Here is a 16,672-nt window from a genome sequence, read left to right as displayed (position 1 = left end):
GACTGAAACATCGACACCACAAATAATACATTTAATGCCAGACGGCATATATTAGACAAGTAGTTCTAAATATAGCTACGTCTTTATTGCTATACAACTCTGGGGAATATTTTTACAAATTTATTTTATTACATTTAAAACAAAAATGATCGCAAAATGATATTTTAATGTCTTCTATAGAACATGCTTTACATCATCCAAACTGGTGTGGAAAGTGTCATTTGAAAGCTATATGAAGCCCAAATGTTTTCTTTCATGATTCAGATAGAGCAGCAATTTTAAGCATTTTAATTTACTCCTGTTTTCAATTTTTCTTTGTTCTCTTGGTATCTTTATTTGAAAAAGCAGGAATGTACACTTAGGAGCCGGCCCCTTTTTGGTTCAGCACGTGGGTTGCACTTGCTGATTGGTGGCTAAATGTAAAACTGTATGATCTATCTGAATCATGAAAAAAAAATAGTTTCATATCCCTTTAATACTAATGATATGTTTAAATATTTCAGTGTGCACTGTATTAAGTATTTGCTTACTAAAGTGTAATAACTTCCTGATAGATGACAATGACTAAGGATCTGATCATCTTAAACTCTCTAGCCTGGAATATTATTTAAACAAAGTCTTGTCAGTACTGTGATGAACTTTTATTTAAAGGCAAATTTTAACATAGAGAGAACTATGTTACAATGTAATTCTCAAAAACAGCCTCCAAAAGTTTTGTTTGATTTCTCTCTATGCCAGCAAGCTTTTCATTATCAGGCACATTGGGCCAGATTACGAGTGGAGCATAAAATTGCGCTTTCGCGAGCGCAATATTTGTACTCCACTCGTAATACTAGTGCACGCAATTGTGCACTGGTATTAGAAGTGGCCTGAAATGCGAATGCGACCTTGTGTTCGCATTGCTTGGAAGCTTTGCACTCACAAGAGCGTGCTTCCATAGGCCTAGATTTAGAGTTTGGCGTTAGCCGTGAAAACCAGCGTTGAGGCTCCTAACGCTGGTTTTAGGCTACCTCCGGTATTTGGAGTCACTCAAAAAAGGGTCTAACGCTCACTTTTCAGCCGCGACTTTTCCATACCGCAGATGCCCTTACGTAAATTGCATATCCTATCTTTTCAATGGGATTTTTCTAACTCCGGTATTTAGAGTCGTGTCTCTAGTGAGCGTTAGAAATCTAACGACAAAACTCCAGCCGCAGGAAAAAAGTCAGTAGTTAAGAGCTTTCTGGGCTAACGCCGGTTTATAAAGCTCTTAACTACTGTACTCTAAAGTACACTAACACCCATAAACTACCTATGTACCCCTAAACCGAGGTCCCCCCACATCGCCGCAACTCGATTACATTTTTTAACCCCTAATCTGCCGACCGCCAACTACGTTATCCTTATGTACCCCTAATCTGCTGCCCCTAACACCGCCGACCCCTATATTATATTTATTAACCCCTAATCTGCCCCCCACAACGTCGCCGCCAGCTACCTACAATAATTAACCCCTAATCTGCCAAACGCAAAGAGCCGCCAGCTACATTATAGCTATGTACCCCTAATCTGCTGCCCCTAACACCGCCGACCCCTATATTATATTTATTAACCCCTAATCTGCCCCCCTCAACGTCGCCTCCACCTGCCTACACTTATTAACCCCTAATCTGCCGAGCGGACCGCACCGCTCCGCTATTATTATAAAGTTATTAACCCCTAATCCGCCTCACTAACCCTATAATAAATAGTATTAACCCCTAATCTGCCCTCCCTAACATCGCCGACACCTAACTTCAAACATTAACCCCTAATCTGCCGACTGGAGCTCACCGCTATTCTAATAAATGTATTAACCCCTAAAGCTAAGTCTAACCCTAACACTAACACCCCCTAAATTAAATATAATTTTAATCTAACGAAATTAATTAACTCTTATTAAATAAATTATTCCTATTTAAAGCTAAATACTTACCTGTAAAATAAATCCTAATATTGCTACAATATAAATTATAATTATATTATAGCTATTTTAGGATTAATATTTTTTTTACAGGTAACTTTGTATTTATTTTAACCAGGTACAATAGCTATTAAATAGTTAAGAACTATTTAATAGCTAAAATAGTTAAAATAATTACAAATTTACCTGTAAAATAAATCCTAACCTAAGTTACAATTAAACCTAACACTACACTATCAATAAATTAATTAAATAAAATACCTACAATTACCTACAATTAAACCTAACACTACACTATCAATAAATAAATTAAATACAATACCTACAAATAACTACAATGAAATAAACTAACTAAAGTACAAAAAATAAAAAAGAACTAAGTTACAAAAAATAAAAAAATATTTACAAACATAAGAAAAATATTACAACAATTTTAAACTAATTACACCTACTCTAAGCCCCCTAATAAAATAACAAAGCCCCCCAAAATAAAAAATGCCCTACCCTATTCTAAATTACTAAAGTTCAAAGCTCTTTTACCTTACCAGCCCTGAACAGGGCCCTTTGTGGGGCATGCCCCAAGAAGTTCAGCTCTTTTGCCTGTAAAAAAAAACATACAATACCCCCCCCCCCAACATTACAACCCACCACCCACGTACCCCTAATCTAACCCAAACCCCCCTTAAATAAACCTAACACTAAGCCCCTGAAGATCATCCTACCTTGTCTTCACCTCACCGGGTATCACACCGATCCGTCCTGGCTCCGATATCTTCATCCAACCCAAGCGGGGGCTAGACATCCACTGAAGAAGTCCAGAAGAGGGTCCAAAGTCTTCATCCTATCCGGGAAGAAGAGTAGATCTGGACCGGCAACCATCATCTTCCAAGCGGCATCTTCTATCTTCATCCGATGAGGACCGGCTCCATCCTGAAGACCTCCACCGCGGACCCATCTTCATCCGGCGACGTCCAACTGAAGAATGACGGTTCCTTTAAGGGACGTCATCCAAGATGGCGTCCCTCGAATTCCGATTGGCTGATAGGATTCTATCAGCCAATCGGAATTAAGGTAGGAATATTCTGATTGGCTGATGGAATCAGCCAATCAGAATCAAGATCAATCCGATTGGCTGATCCAATCAGCCAATCAGATTGAGCTTGCATTCTATTGGCTGATCGGAACAGCCAATAGAATGCGAGCTCAATCTGATTGGCTGATTGGATCAGCCAATCGGATTGATCTTGATTCTGATTGGCTGATTCCATCAGCCAATCAGAATATTCCTACCTTAATTCCGATTGGCTGATAGAATCCTATCAGCCAATCGGAATTCGAGGGACGCCATCTTGGATGACGTCCCTTAAAGGAACCGTCATTCTTCAGTTGGACGTCGCCGGATGAAGATGGGTCCGCGGTGGAGGTCTTCAGTATGGAGCCGGTCCTCATCGGATGAAGATAGAAGATGCCGCTTGGAAGATGATGGTTGCCGGTCCGGATCTACTCTTCTTACCGGATAGCATGAAGACTTTGGACCCTCTTCTGGACTTCTTCAGTGGATGTCTAGCCCCCGCTTGGGTTGGATGAAGATATCGGAGCCAGGACGGATCGGTGTGATACCCGGTGAGGTGAAGACAAGGTAGGATGATCTTCAGGGGCTTAGTGTTAGGTTTATTTAAGGGGGGTTTGGGTTAGATTAGGGGTATGTGGGTGGTGGGTTGTAATGTTGGGGGGGGGTATTGTATGTTTTTTTTTTACAGGCAAAAGAGCTGAACTTCTTGGGGCATGCCCCGCAAAGGGCCCTGTTCAGGGCTGGTAAGGTAAAAGAGCTTTGAACTTTAGTAATTTAGAATAGGGTAGGGCATTTTTTTTATTTTGGGGGGCTTTGTTATTTTATTAGGGGGCTTAGAGTAGGTGCAATTAGTTTAAAATTGTTGTAATATGTTTCTTTTGTTTGTAAATATTTTTTTATTTTTTGTAACTTAGTTCTTTTTTATTTTTTGTACTTTAGTTAGTTTTCATTGTAGTTATTTGTAGATATTGTATTTAATTAATGTATTGATAGTGTAGTGTTAGGTTTAATTGTAGGTAATTGTAGATATTTTATTTAATTAATTTATTGATAGTGTAGAGTTAGGTTTAATTGTAACTTAGGTTAGGATTTATTTTACAGGTAATTTTGTTATTATTTTAACTAGGTAACTATTAAATAGTTCTTAACTATTTAATAGCTATTGTACCTGGTTAAAATAATTACAAAGTTACCTGTAAAATAAATATTAATCCTAAAATAGCTATAATATAATTATAATTTATAGTGTAGCTATGTTAGGGTTTATTTTACAGGTAAGTATTTAGCTTTAAATAGCATTAATTTATTTAATAAGAGATAATTAATTTCGTTAGATTTAAATTATATTTAACTTAGGGGGGTGTTAGTGTTAGGGTTAGACTTAGCTTTAGGGGTTAATACATTTATTAGAATAGCGGTGAGCTCCAGTCGGCAGATTAGGGGTTAATAATTGAAGTTAGGTGTCGGCGATGTTAGGGAGGGCAGATTAGGGGTTAATACTATTTATTATAGGGTTAGTGAGGTGGATTAGGGGTTAATAACTTTATTATAGTAGCGCTCAGGTCCGCTCGGCAGATTAGGGGTTAATAAGTGTAGGCAGGTGGAGGCGACGTTGTGGGGGGCAGATTAGGGGTTAATAAATATAATATAGGGGTCGGCGATGTTAGGGCAGCAGATTAGGGGTACATAGGGATAATGTAAGTAGCGGCGGTTTACGGAGCGGCAGATTAGGGGTTAATAATAATATGCAGGGGGCGGCAGATTAGGGGTTAATAAGTGTAAGGTTAGGGGTGTTTAGACTCGGGGTACATATTAGGGTGTTAGGTGCAGACGTAGGAAGTGTTTCCGCATAGCAAACAATGGGGCTGCGTTAGGAGCTGAACGCGGCTTTTTTGCAGGTGTTAGTTTTTTTTCAGCTCAAACAGTCCCATTGTTTTCTATGGGGGAATCGTGCACAAGCACGTTTTTGAGGCTGGCCGCGTCCGTAAGCAACTCTGGTATCGAGAGTTGAAGCTGCGTTAAATATGCTCTACGCTCCTTTTTTTGGAGCCTAACTCAGCCTTTATGTGGACTCTCAATACCAGAGTTATTTTTATGGTGCGGCCAGAAAAAAGCCGGCGTTAGCTTTTCGGGTCGTTACCGTCAAAACTCTAAATCTAGCCGTTAGGCTCCAATGGCAGCCTTGTTCTCACGGCGTCAGACAGGACACAAAAAAACCTAGCGCAGCGAAGGGGGTAAGTCGTGCAGTGATAGGCAGCAAATTTAAATATATTTGTATATAAATATATACATATTAACACATAAATATATATGTATATAAGCATATACATATATATTTACAGGGAACACACAGTCCTCATAGACCACAACGTAAAGGCACTTTTTAGTATCCCACACCCAACACTTTAACCCCTAACAACTGCTTTGTGCAGTATTTTTTTTTTAAAAATGCTACTTTTTTAAAAATAAAAAACAACCTTACGGGGGGCGTGGCTAGGCAGCAGCCGAGCTAAGGCGCAAAAACTAGGAGCTCCTCGTATGCCATTAACATTTTATTGAATATCTGACCATTTTGGAGACATTGCTATACTAATCATAGCGTATAGACTTTAACAGAAGTTTCTGCATCACTGGATGCCAATATTGCATATTCTTTTTCATTGGAAGCCCTGGTTTGGATCGTTTAAGATCTCGGCTGCGGCCCTCATACTGATTATCAACTCCCCCCCCCCCGGTAACTCGGGTAAAACAGTTCCAACCAAGCTACAGCAACTTGCTTTTGATCTGAGGATGGAGGAAGCCGGTAGTACAATACAACAACTGCTAATGCACCTAGACCAAAAGATGTGTAAGAGATTTGAAAATCTTCGGTCCCTTGTGGGACTTACGTTCCAAAATACGGAGGTAATAGAGGCTAGGGCAGTTACCGCTAATGATACTGAGGTACACTTGTTCAAATTGCAGGAGGGGATAGATCCTGATCGGAGATTACCGCATATGGCTGTGAAACCTGGGTCTCCTAACATGATGCCATCTATGGGGGATACAGCCGGCCCCCTAAAGGAAAATGGACGCCATATTGAGACGCAGCAGGAACTTACCATAGAGAACCTGATACAACCGATCACTATATGGTATGCCTCAGCTGAGGAGACGCTAGATAGTGAGGTTCAGAACAGTATGATCTTCCCTGAAACCTTTAGCACTCAGCTCAGCAAGAAGTCTCTGTACCAACTTACTAGGACTTCCACAAGGAGCGCAGTGTCCCGCCGGGACCTTAGAGAGAGAGCATCCTTAAAGGACCAGTCAACACTATACAAAACCGTAATAAAAATATTCCTTGTGCAATATGAAATGTTTATAACAGTACCTTAGCCTTTTTATTACAGTTTTTCCCCTCAAATTATTGTTTTCCATTTGTGGCCATCTATTCCTTCACACAGAGGATCTCTCGAATGGACTAATCTGGCAGAGACTAGGTGCAGTTTGTGGGCTGGAGGGTGAAGTCGTTGCACCTGGTGTTTACATAGCCTCCTTTCTACAGTTACGGCGAGTTGGCATAGGCTAGACTTGCAAACATATAACAGTAATAGAGAGCAATTTGAGACAGACTGCTCTTCTTTGTGTGGACTTTTTGTATATGCTCTTGTCCCATGATACTGATCAATACTTTAACTGCCTGTAACAATCCTGTTTTTGTCTGTCACACGTATTCCAATACTCATCTGTCAGACTAGCTATAGTGCTATTTATATATATATATATATATTCCATATAATATTGAGCGCAGGAGACACAGTGCACTATATATTATGACAACCCTTCTACCTCTCTAAGCCCTACACTTAAAAGCCACAAATCCAGTGTGTTTTTGTTTAAGTAGCGCTACTACATATACTTAGCCAAACATAAGTGAGAATAGTGGTGTTGGACTCACATAGTTCATGTGACATTGCTTTTAACACTCAAAATTAGTAGAGCTGATATAGAGCTTTATAACCCACATGGTGCCACCTATTATTCTTCCTGAGGTCCCCGAATAAAGATTATTTAATATCTAAACGCCACCCACTACTCCATAGATACACTCACAATCTGATAACTAGCATTACCGCTCTTTGGTGTATGCATTGGTACTCCTTACAATTTGTGACACCAGGCAGTTGTGCTTACTTGATACAGTATAATAGTGCCATTTGTCTTAACCTCATATATATTTGATATTCTATGTTGTGTAGATATCCAGTTGTACAATTTCACTAATATGTCTCAGGATATTCAGATGAGAGGCTTCGGACCTATCCTAATTTGACAGGCGCTCTATATATCACCTATTACTGCTGTTCTAACTATTGAGATTATGTGGGGAAGTACTTCCAAATATTGCTAGTCATTACTACAATTTGAACTTTAAATTTGAAAATTATCCTCTAGTATTTTATATGCTGTTAGTTTCGCTAAAACACATGTTAAGTCCCTGTAGTGGGCACATAGGTCCTTATTGATAGCTATATCATTCGGAATATGCACTCCTATCTTACTGTATGTCTGCTATCTATAGCCCATACATTCTCCAGCACTTGTCTCTTGGTCTGGATTTAGTAATGTTTATTCCTGTGTCACATTAGTTGGAGCATAGTAGCCACAGCAAATTATAATTATTATTCTGAGCAGTGGATATAGTGCAAGGCTCTGATATCACCCATCGCTGCCTACTAGACTTCCTGAATGTTTAGAATAAAGATCAGCTACTAACATTATCTTTGTCTCAAATGAACCCCCATAAAATGTGGCATTGAATATCGGCACTCACTTGTCACAGTTCAACACTGAAGTTTGCTGTTATGTAGTAAATTCTTATGTCCTATGCAGCTATCCAGTATTCCAATTTTGTTAGGGCGTTTCCATGTATACAGAGGAAAGGAATTACTCCAGATAACTTGACATTTTAAATATCTCTTATTGTTAATATAATGTTTAGACCTATACAGGAAAGAGTTTATAGCTATATTTGTATTTACTGGTTATTACGACAGGCTTTCTCCCTCATTTTCAGTCCCAAGACTATCCTCTAGCATTACAAGTTTGTTTTGTTTTGCTATACTGTATATATCTTAAGCTGTGTTTATCCACTGCTAAACTTATACCCCCTATGTGCTTTTGAGCACTATAGGGCCATTGATATGACTATAATAATTTATCATTTTGTCCTATATCAATTAGTCCATAAGAGGCTGGAAAATTAGTCATCTATGAAAAATTTTAAAAATATAAAAATGAGGTTTCAGAGGCTAATATTATACTATTTACCTAGAGGTATACCTATTCTGCCATTCTTTCGTTATTGTATTATGTTCTATGTGAAATGTGCTACTTATTTATGTTTGTATATAATTATGCAAAACCTCAATAAAAATAATAATAATAAAAAACAAAACAAAAAAAAACAAAACAAAACAACAACCTTACACTGAAATTGGGGGCAATTGGGGCACATTTAGGCCTAGATTTGGAGTTTGGCGTTAGCCGTGAAAACCAGCGTTAGAGGCTCCTAACGCTGGTTTTGGCCGCCCGCTGGTATTTGGAGTCAGTGATTAAAGGGTCTAACGCTCACTTTTCAGCCGCGACTTTTCCATACCGCAGATCCCCTTACGTCAATTGCATATCCTATCTTTTCAATGGGATCTTCCTAACGCCGGTATTTAGAGTCGTTTCTGAAGTGAGCGTTAGAGCTCTAACGACAAAACTCCAGCCGCAGGAAAATAGCAGTAGTTAAGAGCTTTCTGGGCTAACGCCGGTTCATAAAGCTCTTAACTACTGTACCCTAAAGTACACTAACACCCATAAACTACCTATGTACCCCTAAACCGAGCTCCCCCCACATCGCCGCCACTCGATTAAAATTTTTTAACCCCTAATCTGCCGACCGCCACCTACGTTATACTTATGTACCCCTAATCTGCTGCCCCTAACCCCGCCGACCCCTGTATTACATTTATTAACCCCTAACCTGCCCCCCACAACGTCGCCGCCAGCTACTTAAAATAATTAACCCCTAATCTTCCGACCGCAAAGCGCCGCCACCTACGTTATCCCTATGTACCCCTAATCTGCTGCCCCTAACACCGCCGACCCCTATATTATATTTATTAACCCCTAATCTGCCCCCCTCAACGTCGCCGACACCTGCCTACACTTATTAACCCCTAATCTGCCGAGCGGGACCTGAGCGCTACTATAATAAATGTATTAACCCCTAATCCGCCTCACTAACCCTATAATAAATAGTATTAACCCCTAATCTGCCCTCCCTAACATCGTCGACACCTAACTTCAATTATTAACCCCTAATCTGACGACCGGAGCTCACTGCTACTATAATAAATGGATTAACCCCTAAAGCTAAGTCTAACCCTAACTCTAACACCCCCCTAAGTTAAATATAATTTAAATCTAACGAAATAAATTAACTCTTATTAAATAAATTATTCCTATTTAAAGCTAAATACTTACCTGTAAAATACATCCTAATATAGCTACAATATAAATTATAATTATATTATAGCTATTTTAGGATTTATATTTATTTTACAGGCAACTTGGTAATTATTTTAACCAGGTACAATAGCTATTTAATAGTTACCTAGTTAAAATAATAACAAATTTACCTGTAAAATAAATATAAATCCTAACCTAAGATATAATTAAACCTAACACTACCCTATCAATAAATTAATTAAATAAACTACCTACAATTACCTACAATTAACCTAACACTACACTATCAATAAATTAATTAAACACAATTCCTACAAATAAATACAATTACATAAACTAGCTAAAGTACAAAAAATAAAAAAGAACTAAGTTACAAAAAATAAAAAAATATTTACAAACATAAGAAAAATATTACAACAATTTTAAACTAATTACACCTACTCTAAGCCCCCTAATAAAATAACAAAGCCCCCCAAAATAAAAAATTCCCTACCCTATTCTAAATTAAAAAAGGTAAAAGCTCTTTTACCTTACCAGCCCTGAACAGGGCCCTTTGCGGGGCATGCCCCAAGAATTTCAGCTCTTTTGCCTGTAAAAAAAAACATACAATACCCCCCCCCCCAACATTACAACCCACCACCCACATACCCCTAATCTAACCCAAACCCCCCTTAAATAAACCTAACACTAAGCCCCTGAAGATCTTCCTACCTTGTCTTCACCATCCAGGTTCACCGATCCGTCCTGAAGAGCTCCTCCGATGTCCTGATCCAAGCCCAAGCGGGGGGCTGAAGAGGTCCATGATCCGGTCAAAGTCTTCATCCAAGCGGGGCAGAAGAGGATCTTCCATCCGATTGAAGTCTTCATCCAAGCAGCATCCATCCGGAGCGAAGCAGCAGGATCCTGAAGACCTCCAGCGCGGAACATCCATCCGGCCCGACGACTGAACGACGAATGACTGTTCCTTTAAGGGACGTCATCCAAGATGGCGTCCCTCGAATTCCGATTGGCTTATAGGATTCTATCAGCCAATCGGAATTAAGGTAGGAATTTTCTGATTGGCTGATGGAATCAGCCAATCAGAATCAAGTTCAATCCGATTGGCTGATCCGATCAGCCAATCAGATTGAGCTTGCATTTTATTGGCTGATCGGAACAGCCAATAGAATGCGAGCTCAATCTGATTGGCTGATTGGATCAGCCAATCGGATTGAACTTGATTCTGATTGGCTGATTCCATCAGCCAATCAGAAAATTCCTACCTTAATTCCGATTGGCTGATAGAATCCTATCAGCCAATCGGAATTCGAGGGACGCCATCTTGGATGACGTCCCTTAAAGGAACAGTCATTCGTCGTTCAGTCGTCGGGCCGGATGGATGTTCCGCACTGGAGGTCTTCAGGATCCTGCTGCTTCGCTCCGGATGGATGCTGCTTGGATGAAGACTTCAATTGGATGGAAGATCCTCTTCTGCCCCGCTTGGATGAAGACTTTGAACGGATCATGGACCTCTTCAGCCCCCCGCTTGGGCTTGGATCAGGACATCGGAGGAGCTCTTCAGGACGGATCGGTGAACCTGGATGGTGAAGACAAGGTAGGAAGATCTTCAGGGGCTTAGTGTTAGGTTTATTTAAGGGGGGTTTGGGTTAGATTAGGGGTATGTGGGTGGTGGGTTTTTATTTTGGGGGGCTTTGTTATTTTATTAGGGGGCTTAGAGTAGGTGTAATTAGTTTAAAATTGTTGTAATATTTTTCTTATGTTTGTAAATATTTTTTTATTTTTTGTAACTTAGTTCTTTTTTATTTTTTGTACTTTAGCTAGTTTATGTAATTGTATTTATTTGTAGCAATTGTGTTTAATTAATTTATTGATAGTGTAGTGTTAGGTTAATTGTAGGTAATTGTAGGTAGTTTATTTAATTAATTTATTGATAGGGTAGTGTTAGGTTTAATTATATCTTAGGTTAGGATTTATTTTACAGGTAAATTTGTTATTATTTTAACTAGGTAACTATTAAATAGCTATTGTACCTGGTTAAAATAATTACCAAGTTGCCTGTAAAATAAATATAAATCCTAAAATAGCTATAATATAATTATAATTTATATTGTAGCTATATTAGGATGTATTTTACAGGTAAGTATTTAGCTTTAAATAGGAATAATTTATTTAATAAGAGTTAATTTATTTCGTTAGATTTAAATTATATTTAACTTAGGGGGGTGTTAGAGTTAGGGTTAGACTTAGCTTTAGGGGTTAATCCATTTATTATAGTAGCGGTGAGCTCCGGTCGTCAGATTAGGGGTTAATAATTGAAGTTAGGTGTCGACGATGTTAGGGAGGGCAGATTAGGGGTTAATACTATTTATTATAGGGTTAGTGAGGCGGATTAGGGGTTAATACATTTATTATAGTAGCGCTCAGGTCCGCTCGGCAGATTAGGGGTTAATAAGTGTAGGCAGGTGTCGGCGACGTTGTGGGGGGCAGATTAGGGATTAATAAATATAATATAGGGGTCGGCGATGTTAGGGCAGCAGATTAGGGGTACATAGGGATAACGTAGGTTGCGGCGGTTTACGGAGCGGCAGATTAGGGGTTAAAAATAATATGCAGGGGTCAGCGATAGCGGGGGGCGGCAGATTAGGGGTTAATAAGTGTAAGGTTAGGGGTGTTTAGACTCGGGGTACATGTTAGAGTGTTAGGTGCAGACGTAGGAAGTGTTTCCCCATAGGAAACAATGGGGCTGCGTTAGGAGCTGAACGCTGCTTTTTTGCAGGTGTTAGGTTTTTTTTCAGCTCAAACAGCCCCATTGTTTCCTATGGGGGATATCGTGCACGAGCACGTTTTTGAGGCTGGCCGCGTCCGTAAGCAACTCTGGTATCGAGAGTTGCATTTGCGGTAAAAATGCTCTACGCTCCTTTTTTGGAGCCTAACGCAGCATTTGTTTGAACTCTCGATACCAGAGTTAAATTTATGGTGCGGCCAGAAAAAAGCCTGCGGAGCGTTAACAGCCCTTCTACCGCCGAACTCCAAATCTAGGCCTTAGAAAATTAATCAGAGATCTGATGTCTGGTTAATTTTCGGATCGCTAATTGCTACCGCAAGCTTGCAGTAGCATTAACCAGCCACTTGTACTGGCTGATTATTTATTGCACGCCCACCAACGGTCAACTTGAACTGTTTACCGGCGTGTGATAAATTACTGCTCCACTTGTAATCTAGCCCTTTGTGTGTAAAGGGCAGCTCACAGTTGTCTTATAGTAGATCCTGTTTACTGATACACATGTACCAATTATTTAATTTCATATAATCTTGTGTAATTTTACAATTAACATTTTTAAGCCTTCAAACATTTCCTTGCAGTTATTAATGAACATTTAGATGTTCATATTTAAAGAAGCAGTAAAATACAAAATGAAATGTTCATGATTCAGACAGATAATACAGTTTTAAATAACTTTCCAATTTACTTCTGTTATCAAATTTGCTTTATTCTCTTGGCATCCTTTGTTGAAGAGTAAATCTAGGTAGGCTGAAAAGAGCATAGATGCATGCATGTAATTTTAGGCAGCAGTGTTTGCAACTGCGTATAATATGGCAATAAACATTGTTGCAAACACTGCTGTCAGATGGCTAAAGAAATGTGCACACTCCTGAGCTCATCCATGTATGGTCTATAACAAAGGATAGTAAGAAAACTAAACAAAATTAATTGATAACGGAAGTTAATTAAAAAGTTGTTTAAAATGTCATGTTATATACAATCCATTTAGGTTTAATTTTGACTTTACTGTCCTTTTCATTTGTGTACAACTTCCATATGTGGCACTCTTAGTAACTGCACTTATTAAAAGACCAGTCAACACAGTAGATTTGCATAATCAACAAATGCAGGATAACAAGACAATACAATAGCACTTAATCTGAACTTCAAATGAGTAGTAGATATTTTTTCTGACAATTTTAAAAGTTATGTCTTTTTCCACTCCCCCTGTACCATGTGACAGCCATCAGCCAATCACAAATGCATACACTTACCATGTGACAGCCATCAGCCATTCACAAATGCATACACACTTATTCTTGCACATGCTCAGTAGGAGCTGGTGAATCAAAAAGTTTAAATTTAAAAATACTGTGCACATTTAGTTAATGGAAGTTAATTGGAAAGTTGTTTAAAATGGCATGCTCTTTATGAATAATGAAAGTTTAATTTTGATTGAGTGTCCCTTTAACTACTCTAAGCCACGATCTAAACATATCTACACTACACAGAAGAGAGAGAACAGTGGAAAAAGAAAATGTTCTAATCTTTTAGATCATTTCATTATTGCACTATTGTGTGCATAGATCTATGTCTTTAACCCTTGCCAAGGTTTAGTACAGGTAGAAATCCCCAAATCCAAAACTCCAAAATGCAAACTTATTCTGAAATCCACACTTTTTAATTAATATTTAAAAATACAAAAAAATACTATTTCCCCTGCCTGTAAGTCTCAATCTTTTCTGCCTGTATCTTTCTGTTTGTGTGTTCTAAAATGCAAATAATAGTCTATATATATTGAAAACAACAAATATTACCTTTCTGATTAGAGTACAATACTGTTTATCTGAGGGGTACTATGTATACAAAAGTATTAAACATGATATAAAACTACCTTTAGGTTACATGTATGAGCTGTATTATGACATGTAAATATTGCCTAAATGACATAAGATATTGTTGTCTACACCTGATTCCACCCCTTCTCCAAACTGTCCCATTTTACAGATGCAAATATTCCAGAATCCAAACCTTTTCCAGTCCCAAGTAGTGTGGATAGGGTTTCCACCTCAGCCATATTTTCGTGGACACTTATGAGTTATACAAGCTGCAGGGTGTGCAGGGAGGAACATTTCTTGTGTTTCTAGACAGCACTCTTTATATGGATTATTCATATTCCTCCCAGCACACCCTGCTGCATGTGTATCTTATAAGTGTCAAGGAAAACATGGCAGAGGTGTAGATAAAGGGGTTTCTACATGTACCGATAAAATGATGTGTTCTAATGAATTAGAGCATGCAATGTTTTACTATAAAGACTTTAAGGGATATTCCAACCAAAGTTGAAATCCACAAGGATGAATATCAATTTTGAATAATTTTTTTGTTATAGTTTTTGCTGCAGCTATCTCATATGGCATGGATTATAAGTGAGATAATGGTATATTGTGAATCTGCTGGGCCTGCTGAATAAAACAATGTATAATTTGTGTGGGTCACTCACTTAAATTTGATTCACAATAGGGTTTAAGTGTAGGTAGCAAAATTGGCTCAGCACTGGAGTGAAAAAAGGCTTAGGCGAAAGGGTTAATCTAGCTGTGTGCTTGCAATATATATAAGGACTAGCTATACCACACAATTTTTGTCTTTATTTTCAGCAGGTCTTTGTACAAGGTAATTAACGCTCAAAAAAACAAAAATAAATCCTGGATCTTCTGAGCACTAGGTTTTACAGAAAAACACAACTGATGACACTTGGTCAACACAAATAATTATTGTACAGACTTTTACAGTTTGCTCTTAGACAATTTTCCTCTCTCAGGATAAACCATGCAGTTTCACTCTTTGCCCTTTGTCTGTATCTCTCTCCCAGCCTGAGGAATTTTTATTAGCAGCCTCTGCTAGCCAATACTCTCAGGGGAGAAGAATTTAGAGGTTTCATTAAACACCTGGAGGCCTATTTATCAAGCCGTCAACAGCAAATATGCTGGAATTCAGCAGCGTAATTGTGGCACGCCTGATTCGCCCTATTTATCAAAGCCAATAGGATGAAAGCTCAATCCTATTGGCTGATTGTAACAGCCAATAGGATTTTTTCTACCTTAATTCCTATTGGCTGATAGAATTCTATCAGCCAATCAGAATCTAAGAGATGCCATTTTGGATGACGTCATTTAAAAGATACTTAATTCTTCAGCGGCGATCGTAAGAAGAGGATGCTCCACGCTGGATGTCTTGAAGATGGATCCGCTCCACGCCGGATGAATGAAGATAGAAGATGCCGCCTGGATGAAGACTTCTGCCCGGTTGGATGAAGACTTCGACTCACTTGGAAGAAGACTTCTGCCAGCTTCGCTTAGGACTTCTGCCGCTTCGTTGAGGATGGATGTCGGGTCTTCAAAAACTGTGAGTGGATCTTCGGGGGTTAGTGTTAGTTGTTTTTATTGGGTGGGTTTATTGGGTGGGTTTTAATTTTAGGTTAGTGACTTTGGGTGGAAAAAGAGCTAAATGCCCTTTTAAGGGCAATGTCCATACAAATGCCTTTTTCAGGGCAATGGGGAGCTTAGGTTTTTTAAATAGGTTTTTATTTGGGGGGCTTGGTTGTGTGGGTGGTGGGTTTTACTGTTGGGGTGTATTTTATTTTACAGGTAAAAGAGCTGCTTTCGTTGGGGCAATGCCCTGCAAAAGGCCCTTTTAAGGGCCATTGGTAGTTTATTGTAGGCTAGGGTTTTTTTATTTTTTTTGGGGGGGGGCTTTTTTATTTTGATAGGGCTATTAGATTAGGTGTAATTAGTTTAAATATTTGATCATTTATTTTTTATTTTGTGTAACTTAGTGTTTTTTATTTTTTGTAACCTAGTTGTTATTTATTTTGTGTAACAGTGTTTCTTATTTTTTGTAACTTAGTAATTTTTTTATAGTAGATTTAAATAACTTGAGTAGGGTTAGGTCTTTAAATATGTAATATAGTTAATTTAATTTGTAGTTTAAATTTATTATTTATTTATTTATAAAATATTTTACCAGGAAGGATACATTGAGATTTCTCTCCTTTTCAAGTATGTCCTGGGATCACAAAACATTGCAATTGATACAATAGGGTACAATAAAATACAAAAACAATAATAATAAACGATATATGCAAAAATTTAACATAGAACAGGTAGTAAATATATAATCAACCATGACAGGTGCATTCTGTTTTGAGATATGTATAGAGGGATCTCTTAAAGGATATTAGGCTTGGGGAAGGTTTGAAAGTGTGCGGGAGGTCATTCCATAACTGTGGCGCTCTGTAGGAAAAGGAGGATCGAGCTGCTTTCTTTTTGAGGCAAGCTAAATAATGTGCTCGTACTGGATCGGAGGTTATAGGAGGTGGGAATAGCTGGGGAGAGCA

The sequence above is a fragment of the Bombina bombina genome, chromosome 8 (assembly GCF_027579735.1).
Source record: "Bombina bombina isolate aBomBom1 chromosome 8, aBomBom1.pri, whole genome shotgun sequence".
In the NCBI taxonomy this organism is placed as follows: domain Eukaryota; kingdom Metazoa; phylum Chordata; class Amphibia; order Anura; family Bombinatoridae; genus Bombina; species Bombina bombina.
Note: the sequence above shows the minus strand (reverse complement) of the source record.